This window comes from Pongo pygmaeus, chromosome 5, assembly GCF_028885625.2.
Source record: "Pongo pygmaeus isolate AG05252 chromosome 5, NHGRI_mPonPyg2-v2.0_pri, whole genome shotgun sequence".
Lineage (NCBI taxonomy): Eukaryota > Metazoa > Chordata > Mammalia > Primates > Hominidae > Pongo > Pongo pygmaeus.
The window spans coordinates 12,657,761-12,672,195 of NC_072378.2; the positions used below are offsets into that span (position 1 = coordinate 12,657,761).

The 14,435-nt window shown below is 36.6% G+C and overlaps 1 protein-coding gene and 1 pseudogene across 5 annotated transcripts in view; both read left to right on the forward strand.

Annotated features, from left to right (window-relative positions):
* The window catches only part of PHACTR1 (phosphatase and actin regulator 1), a 574,022-nt gene that overhangs the window by 13,221 nt on the left and 546,366 nt on the right, over positions 1–14,435 (forward strand). The window lies entirely within an intron of this gene.
* LOC129039838 (U2 spliceosomal RNA) lies at positions 6,869–7,027 on the forward strand (annotated as a pseudogene).

Below are 14,435 nucleotides of genomic sequence, written 5' to 3' on the forward strand. Positions count from 1 at the left end.
CCCCGATATTACCTTTGGGCCTGCTGGGTGAATGATGCAGCCCTTCCCTGAGAAGAATGCAGGAGGATGACCAAGAAGAAGGTAGGAAAAAGAAATTCCATTTAAAGCATATTGAGTTTGGAGATCCTATGGAATAGCCAAGCCTAGATTACCAGTATGGAATAAGTTCCGTGGATCTAAAGCTTGGTATGGAGATCTTGGAAAACCATCCAAAATATTCTATATTCCTCGGCAACTCCTAAAATAATTTCACTAACATGTTTTACATTGGCCTCTGAATATGTGGTTTTACTGGGCCTTTTATTTTCCTTTCACATTATTTAGAAGATTGGGAGATTGTTTATAAAAACATATTTTCTAAATGAAAAGTTTCTTCTATAAATACAAAATTTTCTTCCTAGCACCAGTACTTACAATTAATACTCTATTTGAAATATTTATATGAGCCAAATGTTTGAATTCACTAAGATTATTGCAAATTCTGGCTTGTATTTTTATAATAAGCAAAATTCTCAGTTAACACTTATAAGGTCATTAAAAAAAACACACGATTAAAAAAAAAAACAAAAAACTCAATGCAGCTCAATCATTGTATATAACTATAGCTTGTTCCAAAATGCTGTAAAGGAAGAGGAAAAAGGGAATTCAGCTAGAGCTGGTTAAAAATGGACCTTCCTTTTTAAAAACATTTATTTTAAGTTCAGGGATACATGTGCAGGTTTGTTACATAGGTAAACTTGTGTCATGAGGGTTTGTTGTACAGATTATTTCATTACCCAGGTATTAAGCCAAGTATCCACTTGTTATTTTTCCTGACGCTCTCCGTCCTCCCACCCTCCAGCCTCCAATAGGCCCCAGTGTGTGTTGTTCCCCTTTATGTGTCCATGTGTTCTCATCATTTAGCTCCCACTTAAAAGTGATAAAATGCGGTATTTGTTGCTGCATTAGTTTGGTAAGGATAATGGCCTCTAGCTCCATCTATGTCCTTGCAAAGGACATGATCTTGTTCTTTCTTATGGCTGTGGTACGTATACACCATGGAATACTATGCAGAATATTACCTTTTTAAAATTATTTAATTAATTAATTAATTAATTTGAGATAGAGTCTTGCTCTGTTGCCCAGGCTGGAGTGCAGTGGCACAATATTGTCTCACTGCAATCTCTGCCTCTCGGGTTCAAGCAATTCTCCTGCCTCAGCCTCCCAAGTAGCTGGGATTACAGGTGCCCGCCACCATGGCTGGCTAATTTTTGTATTTTCAGTAGAGATGGGGATTCACCATGTTGGCCAGGCTGGTCTTGAACTCCTGACCTTGTGATCTGCCCGCCTTGGCCTCCCAAAGTGCTGGGATTACAGGTGTGAGCCACCATGCCCGGCCATATTACCATTTTAAAACCCAAGCAGTAATATATTCTGTTTCATTTAGTTGATTATGCACTGTTTTGTGACTAAATTTGATAGGTGACAGGCAGAGAAGAAACTACTTGGCTTAGCCCAATTGAATTCTTGTCTCTGAAAAGCAAAACCACATTCCAAACATCACACTGCAAGAGATATTTTTGCATTAGCCTTATATCTGATGCTAGCTTAATAATCTGGATATGTACACTGAAATTGCAAAAGAAAATGAGAGTAAGCAGACTCAGACCATGTGCCAAGGGCTTTGTATTTATTGTCTCATTTTATCTATAAAAAGGAAATTTATTTGGCACATGATATTGACCCCATTTTACAGATGAAGCCATCTATATTTCTAACAATCAAGTGACTTCCCAAGGTCACAGCTATTAGTAATGGAGCCAGAATTATAATCTTGAGCTTTTGGATTCTTCCTACTGCAACTGGTGGTCCTATGTTATTTTGGACACCATGGAAATACTAGCAAAGACATCCACATACAGGCATGTGGGGACGGACAGATGCTCACATGTCGCCACACATTCAAAGGAAGAATGTCTCAATGTTGTGTGATACAAATGTGGCAATGGAGACATTTTATGTTATTATACTCAGGTTCAACTTTTTAAAGGAAAGTTTTACCTTTTTTTTTTTTATTTGGGAAACTATCAAAATGGAATGATGGGGCCTCTAACCCTTATACTGAGTTGCAGAATATGTGATTTGCTTGCAGTTCCTGGGAGATGGGGGAGGAGGGAAACCTGCCCGAGTCTCCATGGGAGTTTCTTACGATACACATAACTTGTTTTTCCCTCTCACTAGCAATGCAACATATAGTAATTATAGAAAATTTTAAAATATATAGGCAAACAACAAAACAAAACTCAACTAGCCCCATCATCTAAAAGGAGGTATTCTTTACAACCTGGTGAATAGTCTTATATTCTTTTTACACACATGGGCATGCACAGATTTGTGTGTGTGTGTGTTGTTTATTTTAAGACATTTTCATTATTTATTTATTTTTCTTTAGTTCTAAAAAAAATGGGGTACATGTGCAGAACATGCAGGTTTGTTCCACAGGTATACATGTGTCATGGTGGTTTGCTGTACCTATTGACCCATCCTGTAAGTTCCCTTCCCTCACCCCTCACCCCAAAACAGGCCCTGGTGTGTGTTGTTCCCCTCCCTGTGTCCATGCGTTCTCATTGTTCAACTCTCACTTATGAGTGAGAACACACAGTGTTTGGTTTTCTGTTCCTGTGTTAGTTTGCTGAGGATGATGGCTTCCAGCTTCATCCATGTCCCTGCAAAGGACATGATATCATTCCTTTTCACGGCTGTGTAGTATTCCATGGCACACACAGATTTTTCAAACTTAAATCAAGCTCCTCAGATTTATTGCTTTTAATTTTTCTATATCTTAATTTAAACAATAAAATAATTCTTTTTACCTTGAAGTAGTTCATTCTAACTGAATTATGAAATAATCAGACACAGTTTGGGCTATGATGGAAAGGTCAACCATGCTTTGCTTTTTCCCAACGGGTGCTTTGCCAGCTGGGTTGATGTCCCTGGATCTGTTCTGCCATTATTTACTAGACAGAGTCTCTGACTAATACCTCATGATCTAATCACTGTCATCAGCCCATCTGTAGACACAACAGAATGCAAATAAAATATCTATGTAATCTATATTGGATGGTTCTTCCTTCTTAGACTCATACATTTAGAAATTTTTATGTTCTTTCCCCTCCACAAGCACAATATGTCTTCTCCTTATTATAGACAGATGCATTTTATTATGTATCACGAGCAAATGCCAGATATTTGTTATGTTTCATTTAATAGGATATTTGTAATGTTTCCTTTAACAGTATAATTACTACAATAATAGGACATCAGAGCTGGAAGGGACTTAATTTAATTAGCTCATTTTACAGGTGGTAAAACTGAGGCTTAGGGAAGACAGGAAAAGCAAATGCTGTTTATTAAATACCTAACATATAACAGAAACTATGCATACTTCTTTCATTTGAAACTACAAACCTATGAGTTAGATATTATTGCCCCCAATTTATAAGAAATTAAACCTCAGAATGATCAAAAACTGACCGAATACCACAAAACTATGAAGAGGTAAAGCCAGGATTCAAACATGAGTCTTTCTGGCTTCACAGCTTTCCCCTGCAATATCCTGCCTTTCTGGAGAGAAATAGCTTGGCTAAACCAGATGGAGGTAGATGGTAGCAGAGCAGGAGCCAGAACCCAGTTTCTCAATGTCTCATCTGTGCCCATATTTCTGCATCCTGTTGTCTTCTTGTATATGGGGCTCAAATAGGATTAAAGCCCCTGCAGCCTTTGCCTCTGAAGTTATTTTGCAAGTAACCAAGCCCAGGAGTTTGCCACGCAAAGATATGTCCAAGTATATATCACTTGTGTGTACACTGAATATGAATTAGAAATACTAGAACCTTTAGATTTCAAATGATGTCATTAATTATAGCAACTATATTGAAAATTAGCCACGTGGAAGACATAAAATCAAAATATATGAAACTTAATGCTACCTGTACTATCAAATAAGATTGGAAAAGTGCCTTCTATATCTAAACAAGGAATGCTCAACATTTAAATAATAGAAATCTTCTTGGGTCTCTGCCCAACTCAGTTCAACATACAAAGCCTGAAGCACATTTTCTTTTTCTGCATCTAGCATGATTTAGCAGCCAGCCCCCAGCCCCTCTGCACAGTGTCTACTTTAAGAAACTGGGAGGAAAGGAAGCAATGAACATTTGTTTCCCGCCTACCATTTGTCAGGCTCTATGTTAGGTGTTTTGCATTTATTACATAATGTTTTATCCTCCCAAGGCCCAGTGAGAGAGTTTATTTTATTTCTAGTTTACATATAAGGAAACCAAAGCTTGGAGAGCTCACTAACTTTTTTACAAGGTCTAATAAGCTTGGGAATTATGCCAAGGTTTAATTTCTCAGCCACAGCCTTGCTTGGAGCTGGCTAGTAATAATAGTCTTAACATAATAAATGTTTATCAGGAATTTCCTTTGCCAAAGACTGCTTGAATTATATGTCTGAATTCTTGTAATGGCCCCAAGTTGTGGGTACTATGTTAGTCCCATCTTATAGATGCATAAGAGGTAAGTGACCTGCATGGAATCATCTAACTATTAAGTATGACATTTGGACACAAACTCAGGAAGGCTAACCTCAAAGATTGTACTGTGAACCATTACTTCCTATTGTTTGGAAGAAAAATAATATCCACATTATTTTGTTAACATATTCATACAAGTGAAAATTATAAAGTGCCACAAGGTCAGCAGAGACAAAGGAAGAGAAAGTTACTGTAGTCTTATGATGGTACTAGAGACAGGAATAAAAACATTTCAGCCATAGAGGATGGGCGGAGTTTAGATATGTTAAGATGGGGAGAAGGAAAAGAAAGGTTTTTCACTGGAAGGATTTGTGCTGTCATTTAATTTTTGTTTTCTGTCTTAAAATTTGCTAATAGTTCAATCAAACTGGTTAAGATTTCAGTTTTCTGATAGACATAGATAGTATTAGGCATTAACAATTGATGCTCTGAGTCCATTGTGAACCCACAGTTAGTACTTTTCTATTGCTGTGTATCAAATTATCCCAAAATTTAGTGACTTAAAACAACAAACACACTATCTGACAGTTTCTGTGGGTCAAGAATTAAGGAGAGTCTTAGCCGGGCTGTTTGGGTTTAGGGTCTGAGGTGACAGTCACGAGGTTGGCTGGGGCTGTAGTTAGCTGAAAATTTAACTGAGGCTTTCAAGGTGGCTCATGCCCATGACATCTAGCAGGAGGCTTTGAGGCCTTGCTGCATGAGCCTCTCCATAGGCTGCTGGTGTGTCTCATCACGTTGCAACTGACCTTCCCCAAAGCAAGATCCCAAAAAGGAAGCAAGGCAGAAGCCACAAGACATTTTATGACCTAACCTCAGAAGTGATATACTATCACTTATAGCATATTCTTGTGGTCACAGAGACCAAGACTAATTCAGTGTAGGAAGAGACTACACAAGGGCATGAGTGCCAAGAGTCGGGGTTCATCAAGGGCCATTTTGGAAGCTGGCTACCGCAATACACATGTTTTTACAGGGGCAGGACAATTTCAAAAGAAAGAGGGAACATAGCTCATACCCTTAAACAGTTTTTGTTAATATGTCTCACATCATCAAGTGGTTTCAAAATTAGGCACAATATTGCATAATTATGTAGGCTCTCTGGGAGAGAAGTCACCATACCAATGTTAGGTAGCGATTGAATTGTCTTGCATTCATCTATATACAGGCAACAAAAGCTAGGTATTCACACTTTAAAGAAGAGTTAGAGCAAAGTCAATATTAGACCCATATTGTTATAGGAAACAGGGCTGGCTTCCATCTCTTTGGGAGCTATGTCGTTCAACATATGGCTGCACAAGTTGTAGACCTGATTCTTCCTATGAAGTGAATGATGTATCCCTGAAGCTGTGCAACATTAAAGACCTAAGTTGGGGCCCAGAGGAACACAGTAGAGCTGGAACCCTGAGCTGCAATAGTAGAAACAAGGCAGCCACCTCCTCTCCCTGTGTAGCCCACAGAATCAGCCATATATAAAAGGGAACAAATATCAGAACTTTGTGTAGTGCACAGCTCCTTTAATGACAAGTTTAAGCAGAGAGAACTGAGATGTACCAATAACATTTCCTCAGATGTTTTGTTTTCTAGCAAAGTATTCATATGCATAGAAAAAGAAAAATGTTCCAGGATCTATGTACTAAATTTAGTTGTAATAAAAAGTCCAAAAAACTTTTTGGTATATTTTTGTGAAACCTATTTAAGATTAGCAAGTTATTACTGAAAGTTGGGTTATTATAGTTAATGATATTCATCCCCATCATTTGCATTTTGTAGCTTTTCATGAATGATTTTCAATATTGCCACTATAATTAGTGATATTGTACTAGGTTTAATTATGAGGTGTGAAAGTTCTTATATTTCTAACTCATGTTAGATGTGCAAAATGGTGAGATATAATTTATCTATACAGCCCAGATTCTAAATCTGCCTGACTATAATATACCAGAATCAATACAAAAATTCAAAGACTGCCAGTAAGTCTAGGACATATTACCCTTAATATCAATATTGTCCACAGTATTATCAATCTGCGGGCAATATCTGTGGGCAAATATTAATATCAATATTTGTCCACAGCCTGTGGGACTATCTGACAATTATAATATTTCAGAAAAACTTAAAAGTAAGGATGGGGCATCATCTCTAACCTTTGGAAACTCTCCTAAATAGAAAAGAATAAACATTTTTTTACAATCACTTTTTAACTTAAAAAATAATAATTTAAAAATACAAAAATTTGAAAAAACGATATAGTACAAAGAATAGATATGTACTCTTTTCTCAGATTCACCTATTAAAAAATTGCTTCTCGGCCTTTTGGCTAAGATCAAGTGTAGATTCACCTATTAATAACGTTTTACTCCATTTGCTCTCTCTTGTCTCTATTGATCTATTCATCTAGAGAGGAGTGTAAAATGTGTCTGTGTGCGTATCTGTGTGTACATACACACATAAAATATATACACACATACACACTCATTTTTACACTGTGTATATATGTATATGTATATACATATACACATATATACTTTACACATATATACACACACATTCACATGTTTCTTAACAATGGGGATATATTCTGCAAAATGTGTCATTAGACAATTTTGTCATTGTATGAACATCACAGTGTACTTAAACAAACCTAGATGATATAGACTACTACACACCTAGGCTATATGGTACAGCCTATTGCTCTAGGTTACTAACTTGCACAGCACGTTTTTGTATTGAATAGTTTAGACAACTGCAGCACAATGGTATTTGTGTATCTAAATATAGAAAAGGTACTGTAAAACTATGGTATAGTTATAGGACCACCATTGTATATGTGATCCACCATTGACCAAAATGCCATTATGCGGCACATGATTGTATATATAGAGAGGAGATATTGTTTTATACACACACACACACGCACACATATGTGTTGAGAGAGATGAGGGGGAAACATATATGTATGATTGTGTGTATTTTTATATGTGATTTTATATATGACTATATATATATATATATATATATATATATACATCTGATTTTTTCTGAACCATCATAATCCTTTATTCCTAATACTTTACTGTGTATTTCTTTCTTTCCTTTTTTTTTTTTAAGAGACAGGGTCTCTCTCTGTCACTCAGGCTGGAGTGCAGTGGTATGATGATGGCTCACTGCAGCCTCAAAGTTCTGGGCTCAAGCGATCCTCTTGCCTCAGTTTCCTAAGTAGCTGGGACTACAGGCGTGTGCCACCAAGCCCAGCTAATTTTTTAAATTTTTTTTATAGAAACAAAGTTTCATTATGTTATACAGGCTGGTCTCAAACTCCTGGCCTTAAGTGATCCTCCCTCAAAATGCTGAGATTATAGGCATGAATCACCATGCCTGGCCCATTTCTTAAGAATGGGAATAGTGTCTTCTATAACCACGGTGCATCTATCACCTGAAATAAATTTCACATTGATACTTTAATTTAATCTGCTCCTTGTATTTCAATTTTGTCAGTTGACCCAAAAATGTCCTTTAAAGCACTTTCCTCCTCCAGGACAGGAACTAGTCTAGGGTCAATTCAGTCTAAGGTTAGAATCCAGTACTGGTCTAGGGGCAGTCTTCTTTTGCCTTCTTTAATCTGGAATACTTTCACACCCTTAATTTGTCTTCAAAAACATTGGCATTTGTGAAAAAAAATATAGTTTCCTTTCCCTTTAATTTTGTCTAACATTTTCTCATGATTAGACTTATGTTTATGCATTCTAATCTGGGGTGCTCCAAAGGTGGTTATATATTTCCCTAGACATCACTTCTGGAGGCATCCAATGTCCATTCATCCCTCAATGGTGATGATAATTTTAATTGCTCAGTGAAGGTGCTGTCCCGTGTCTACTTTGAAACTAATAAGTGTATGGGGGGAAACTTTAAGGCCATGAAAATATCCCGCCCATCATTAAAAATTTTCACCTAGAGTTAGCATCCCTTATCTGTTCGTGCTTGATCTTTACTATGATGGCTGCAAAATGATGATTTTTCAACTTCTGGCACTTCCTCCACGTTGACGAGCCAGCTCTCAGCGTTCTAGTATAAGCGGGAGCCAGGCTGGGTGCAGTGGCTCACTCCTGTAATCCTAGTACTTTGGGAGGCCGAGGCAGGCTGATCACTTGAGGTCAGGAGTTGGAGACCAGCCTGGCCAACATGGCGAAACCCTGTCTCTACCAAAAATACAAAAATTTGCCAGATGTCATGGTGTGTGCTTGTAGTCCCAGCTACTCAAGTGGGCTGAGGCAGGAGAATCCCCTTGAACCTGGGAGGCGGAAGTTGCAGTGAGCCAAGATCACGCCACTACACTCCAGCCTGGGCGACAAGAGTGAAACTCCATCTCAAAAACAAAAAGAAACAAACAAAACCAAGAGCCTTCCCCTATCCTGAATTTATTATATTATTTATGTTTTTTTAAACCAGTTTCAATCTATCCATTTATTATCAAAACTAATGAGTACCCATATATAATGGTTTATTATTCACTAGTGGACTTCATTGTTTTTGTGTTCAAATTGTCACAGATTTGGCCCATATAAGCCCCTTCAAGCTGAGTGCTGCGTTCTTGTGACATGTCCTCTGCATTTTGGGGAATGCTGTTTTAACAAGACATAGTAAGGCTTAACTGTCCACAGCAAGAAGCCCACCGTCATCATTCTTTTCTTATGCCTTACATATACTTCCAATTCAGTTATCTAATGTTCTGTTATTTTTAATGCAGCACAAAATGCTGGGACCTGAATCTTTAAAAGATCATCATTATCAGAAATAGATATGATGATAGCCTAAAAATGAGGGTGAGACACACCAAAAAAAGACAGAATTTTGAAATAGTGAAATGCTGATATGTATAAAGATAGCCCAAGTCATCAATAGATTATTTTAATTGATTAATTAAATTACATATTTATTAATACTGTGGTTTTCTAAGTATTAGTACTTACCTTAAATGCAGTAATTCTCAAACTGATTTCTGCATCTTAATAAGCTAGAAGCTTTTTATAAATAAATTAATTAATTTATTTATTTTTGAGACAGGGTCTCACTCTGTTGCCCAGGCTAGAGTGCAGTGGCACGAAAATGGCTCACTGCAGACTCAGCCTCTTGGTACAAGTGATCCTCCTGTCTCAGCCTCACCAGTAACTTGACCACAGGCACGTACCACCATGCCCAGCTAATGTTTAAATTTTGTAGAGATGGAGTGTTGCAATGTTGCCCAAGCAGGTCTCAAACTCCTGGGCTCAAGCAATCATCCTGCCATAGCCTCCCAAAGTAAATCCAAAGGGATTACAGGCATGGGCCACTTTACCGTGCCTTATTTTTTAGTGATATATAACATGTGTAGAGCAACATGCACAAATATAAAATATGTGACTTGAACTTTTACAAAAGTTATCACCTTTTCTAAAAAGTACAACCACGACCCAAATCAACATACAATTCTCTACATTTCCAAAGATTTCTTTGTGCTCCTTCCAAGACATCTCTCTCATCAACCTTCTATTATGGTATATGAGATTTGCTTATTCTTGAACTTCATGTAAATGGAATCATGTGGTATGTAGTCTTTCAGGGCTTGCATCTTTTGTTCGACATCATATCTAAGAGATTCGTCCTTGTTGCTGCATGTAGCAGTAGTTTTTTTTTTTATGTCTGACACTGTATGAAGACATTACAATTATGTTTATACATTTTCTTGTTGATGGATTGTTCCCAGTTTGGGGTCATTATGAATAAATCTGCTGTGGACACGCTGGTCCATGTCATGGGTCTAGTATGTTTACCCATGTTTATGTAAACAAAGTCTTCCAAGGTGATCTTTACAAGTGATGTTCCCGTCAGCATTGCATGGGTGCTCCAGTTCCTCCTTATTCTCACCAATACTGGCATTAAGTGATTTTAAAATTTTAGCCAGATTATAGCCTCATTGAGGCTATAATTTGAATCTACCTCTAAGTAATGTCGCTGAGTATCTTTTCATATGCTTATTTGAACATTTGAAAATCATTTTTTGTATGAAGTGTCTGTTCAAGTTTTTGGTCCATTTAAAAAAAATTGAGTTGAGCTATCTTTTTGTTGCTGTTTAAGGAGATCTTTTACATATTCTGGTTATAAGTCCTTTGTTAAATATGTATTGAAAATATCTTCTCCCAGTCTGTGGCTTGCTTTTCCAATCTCCTAATGGTGTCTTTCTCATTTTTTTTCTTTTTTTTAAGTAGGCATGTAGTTTATTTTTACCGAGTTCTTGAATATATAAACAGAAAGATGCTTGTAATATTCTCTTATTCTCTTATATCCTTTTAATAGTTTTAGGATCCATAGTAATAACTCCTATTTAATTCCTGATATTGATGATTCATATCTTTTTTTAATTTTACAAGTCTTGCTGGAGTTTAATTAATCATTGATTTTTTTCTTTGGAAAAATGATATTTTTGTTTCATTTATTTTTCAACTCCTAAAATTTTTAATTTCCTTTACCTGCTTTTATCTTTATTAACTCTTACCTCCTGTTTGCTTTAGATTTATTTTTTCTTCTTCTTTTAAGTTTCTAAGATAGAAACTTACATTATTGATTTGAAATATTTTATCTTATCTAAATAAACATTTAGTGCAATAAATGTCCCAACCAGCACTGTTTATCTCACATACTTTAATATGTTACATTTTTAGTGGTGTCTTATGATGAACAGAGGTTCTTAATTTTAATGGCATCAGCATGTCTATCTATTCTTTTGTGATTAGTGATTTTTATGCCCTGCTTAAAAATTTTTTGAAGGTCATAAAAATACTCTTTTATGAAAATTTTTCTTTTAGAAATGTTATTATTATTAACCTTTAATTATATTTTATTATTAACCTTTAATTATATTTTATTATTAACCTTTAATTTTACTATTAACCTTTCATATTTAAGTCCATGATCCATTTGGAATTTAATTTTGTGTGAGGCAGGGATCAAGGTTTATTTTCTTCCACCATATATATACTTGCGTAACCACAAACTATTTCTTGAAAAGTCCATCCTTTCCCCACTATCTTGTAGTGGGACCCTTGTCATAGCCAAGTGACTGTTCATATCTAGGTCTGTTTGTAGGTTCTGTATGCTTTTCTGTTGATCTGTTTATCTTACTTTCTTTTTGTGTTCTATGTCTTTATAATAAGTCTTGATATCTTCTACTGTAATCCTCCAACTTTACTCTTATTTGTCAAGATTGTGCTGGTCTTCTCCCTCTGCATTTTCATATACATGTTAGAATCTGCTTGTCAAATTCCAAAAAAAAAAACCCACTGAGATTTCGATTGGAATTACATTGAACCCATAGGTCAATTTGACAAGATTGATGCCTTGATAATATTGTGTCTTTCAATCCATGAGCACGATTATTGCATATTATCTCACTTTTCACTTACTTAGGTCTTCTTAGTTTTTTTCAGTAATGTTTTATAGTTTTTCATGCAGAGGACTTGCTTATCTTTTTAAAAATTTATTGATAGATATTTGATGGTTTTGATGCTATTGTAAATGGTACTTTAAATTTTTCATTTTCTAATTTTGCTAATATATAGAGAAAATGATTTTGGGGGGATTTTTTGTCTGTTTTTATAAAGGGAAAGCAAGTTTGTTAAGAAAGCAAAGGAATAAAAGAATGGCTACTGTATTGGCAGAGGCATGGGCCACTCAGCTGCTTATACTTACTGTTAGTTCTTAATTATATGCTAAACAAAGGGTGGATTATTCATGAGTTTTCCAGGAAAGGGGTGGGCGGTTCCCAGAGCTTAGGGTTCCTCCCCTTTTTAGACCATATAGGATGACTTCTGGATGTTGGTATGGCATCTGTAAACTGTCATGGCTCTGATGGGAGTGTCTTTTAGCATGCTAATTCATTATAATTAGCGTATAATGAGCAGTGAGGACGACCAGAGGTCAATCTGGTTGCCATCTTGGTTTCGGTGGGTTCTGGCTGACTTCTTTACCACAACCTGTTTTAGCAGCAAGGTCTTTGTGACCTGTATCTTGTGCCAGCCTCATATCTCTTCCTGTGACTTAGAATGCCTAACTTTCTGGGAATGCAGCCTGGTAGGTCTCAGCCTTATTTTACCCAGCCCTTATTCCAGATGGATTTGCTCTGGTTCAAATGCCTCTGACATTTCCCCCTCCCTTTTTACAAGGGAACCCTTAATCCTAAGGGTTGTAGAAGGACAAAGATCCAGCTTCCATAACTGCTTCAGGTTGAATAGGGGTGATGATATTCCTAATTATTAGGGTCTCTGGTACTCAGGGTAGAGAGGAGCTCAGTTAGAAAGCATACATATGGCAAGGGTCATTCATAACTCTCAGATCTGGCAAAAGATGATATCTGGAAGAATAATAAGTGTTCAATTTAAGAAAATATTCAGTAAGCTTATCCGGCATTCCTACACAAAGAGTACAACAGCAAATATATTCCACAACAGTAAAGGAAAATTATTCCAAGTAAACTAAATAAGAAGGCTTTCCATGAACTGGGCAATTGTTGGAACCAACCTGATATGGAGTCACTAGCTGATTCCAATATGTGCCCAGAATTAAAAGTATTAATCCAGATTGTTGCATTACCCATTCCCTTTTGTTTCTTCTGAGCAGCACCCAGAGATTACTTGTTAGTTCACAAGCATAAGCAGGGTTAGTCTAAATTGCAGGAAAAAAAAAAAAACAAACGTAAAAACAACTGATGAGACTAGAATCTAATAACAGGTGAACCACAGTTCTTGAAACATAATTTTTCTCTCTCCAGTCTCCCACTTTTGCTAAAGACAAATCATAATAGAACCAATTTGTTTGCAAAAGTAAACCTTAGTCTTATACTTGCCCTGATTATTTGTATAAAGTGCAGCAAGAATAATTACTTTTCACATAGGCTTTTAAATTGGCTTTGATGGAACTTTATTCCATAAAGAAACTCAGATAAGAGTTTTCTAAAGCCAAGCCCAGCCATGGCTTTGTACCATTAAATATCTATATGATTCCTCTCCTCTTGAGGTCCCTAGATAACCTGGGGTTGCTGGGCCTGTCAGAAAGTGTTATTCTTAGGGATCAATGCAACAAGAAGAGCTAACTATCTTAAATATATATGCACCCAATACGGGAGCACCCAGATTCATAAAGCAAGTCCTTAGAGACCTACAGAGATTTAGACTACCACACAATAATAATGGGAGACCTTAACACCCCACTGTCAACATTAGACAGATCAACGAGACAGAAAGTTAACAAGGATACCCAGGAATTGAACTCAGCTCTGCACCAAGTGGACCTAATAGACATCTACAGAACTCTCCACCCCAAATCAACAGAATATACATTCTTCTCAGCACATCGCACTTATTCCAAAATTGACCACATAGTTGGAAGTAAAGCACTCCTCAGCAAATGTAAAAGAACAGAAATTATAACAAACTGTCTCTCAGACCACAGTGCAATCAAACTAGAACTCAGGATTAAGAAACTCACTCAAAACCGCTCAACTACATGGAAACTGAACAACCTGCTCCTGAATGACTACTGGGTACACAATGAAATGAAGGCAGAAATAAAGATGTTCTTTGAAAGAAAATGTTATTCTTTACTTACCATAGGTCAGGAGCCCTGTACAGGTACTGTGTAGACAAGGTATGAGGCCAGTTTTCCCAAGGGGCTTTTATTGGCTCTATAAGTCAAATTTGCTTCCTTAAAGGGAACCACGCCAATCCCATCAAAGCCTTGGTAAAATAACCAATTTCTCCAATTGTGTCCTGTTGCAAAAGAATGCAGATTCTTATTGCACTTATGCAAACAACTATATTGCCATAAGTTAAGAAT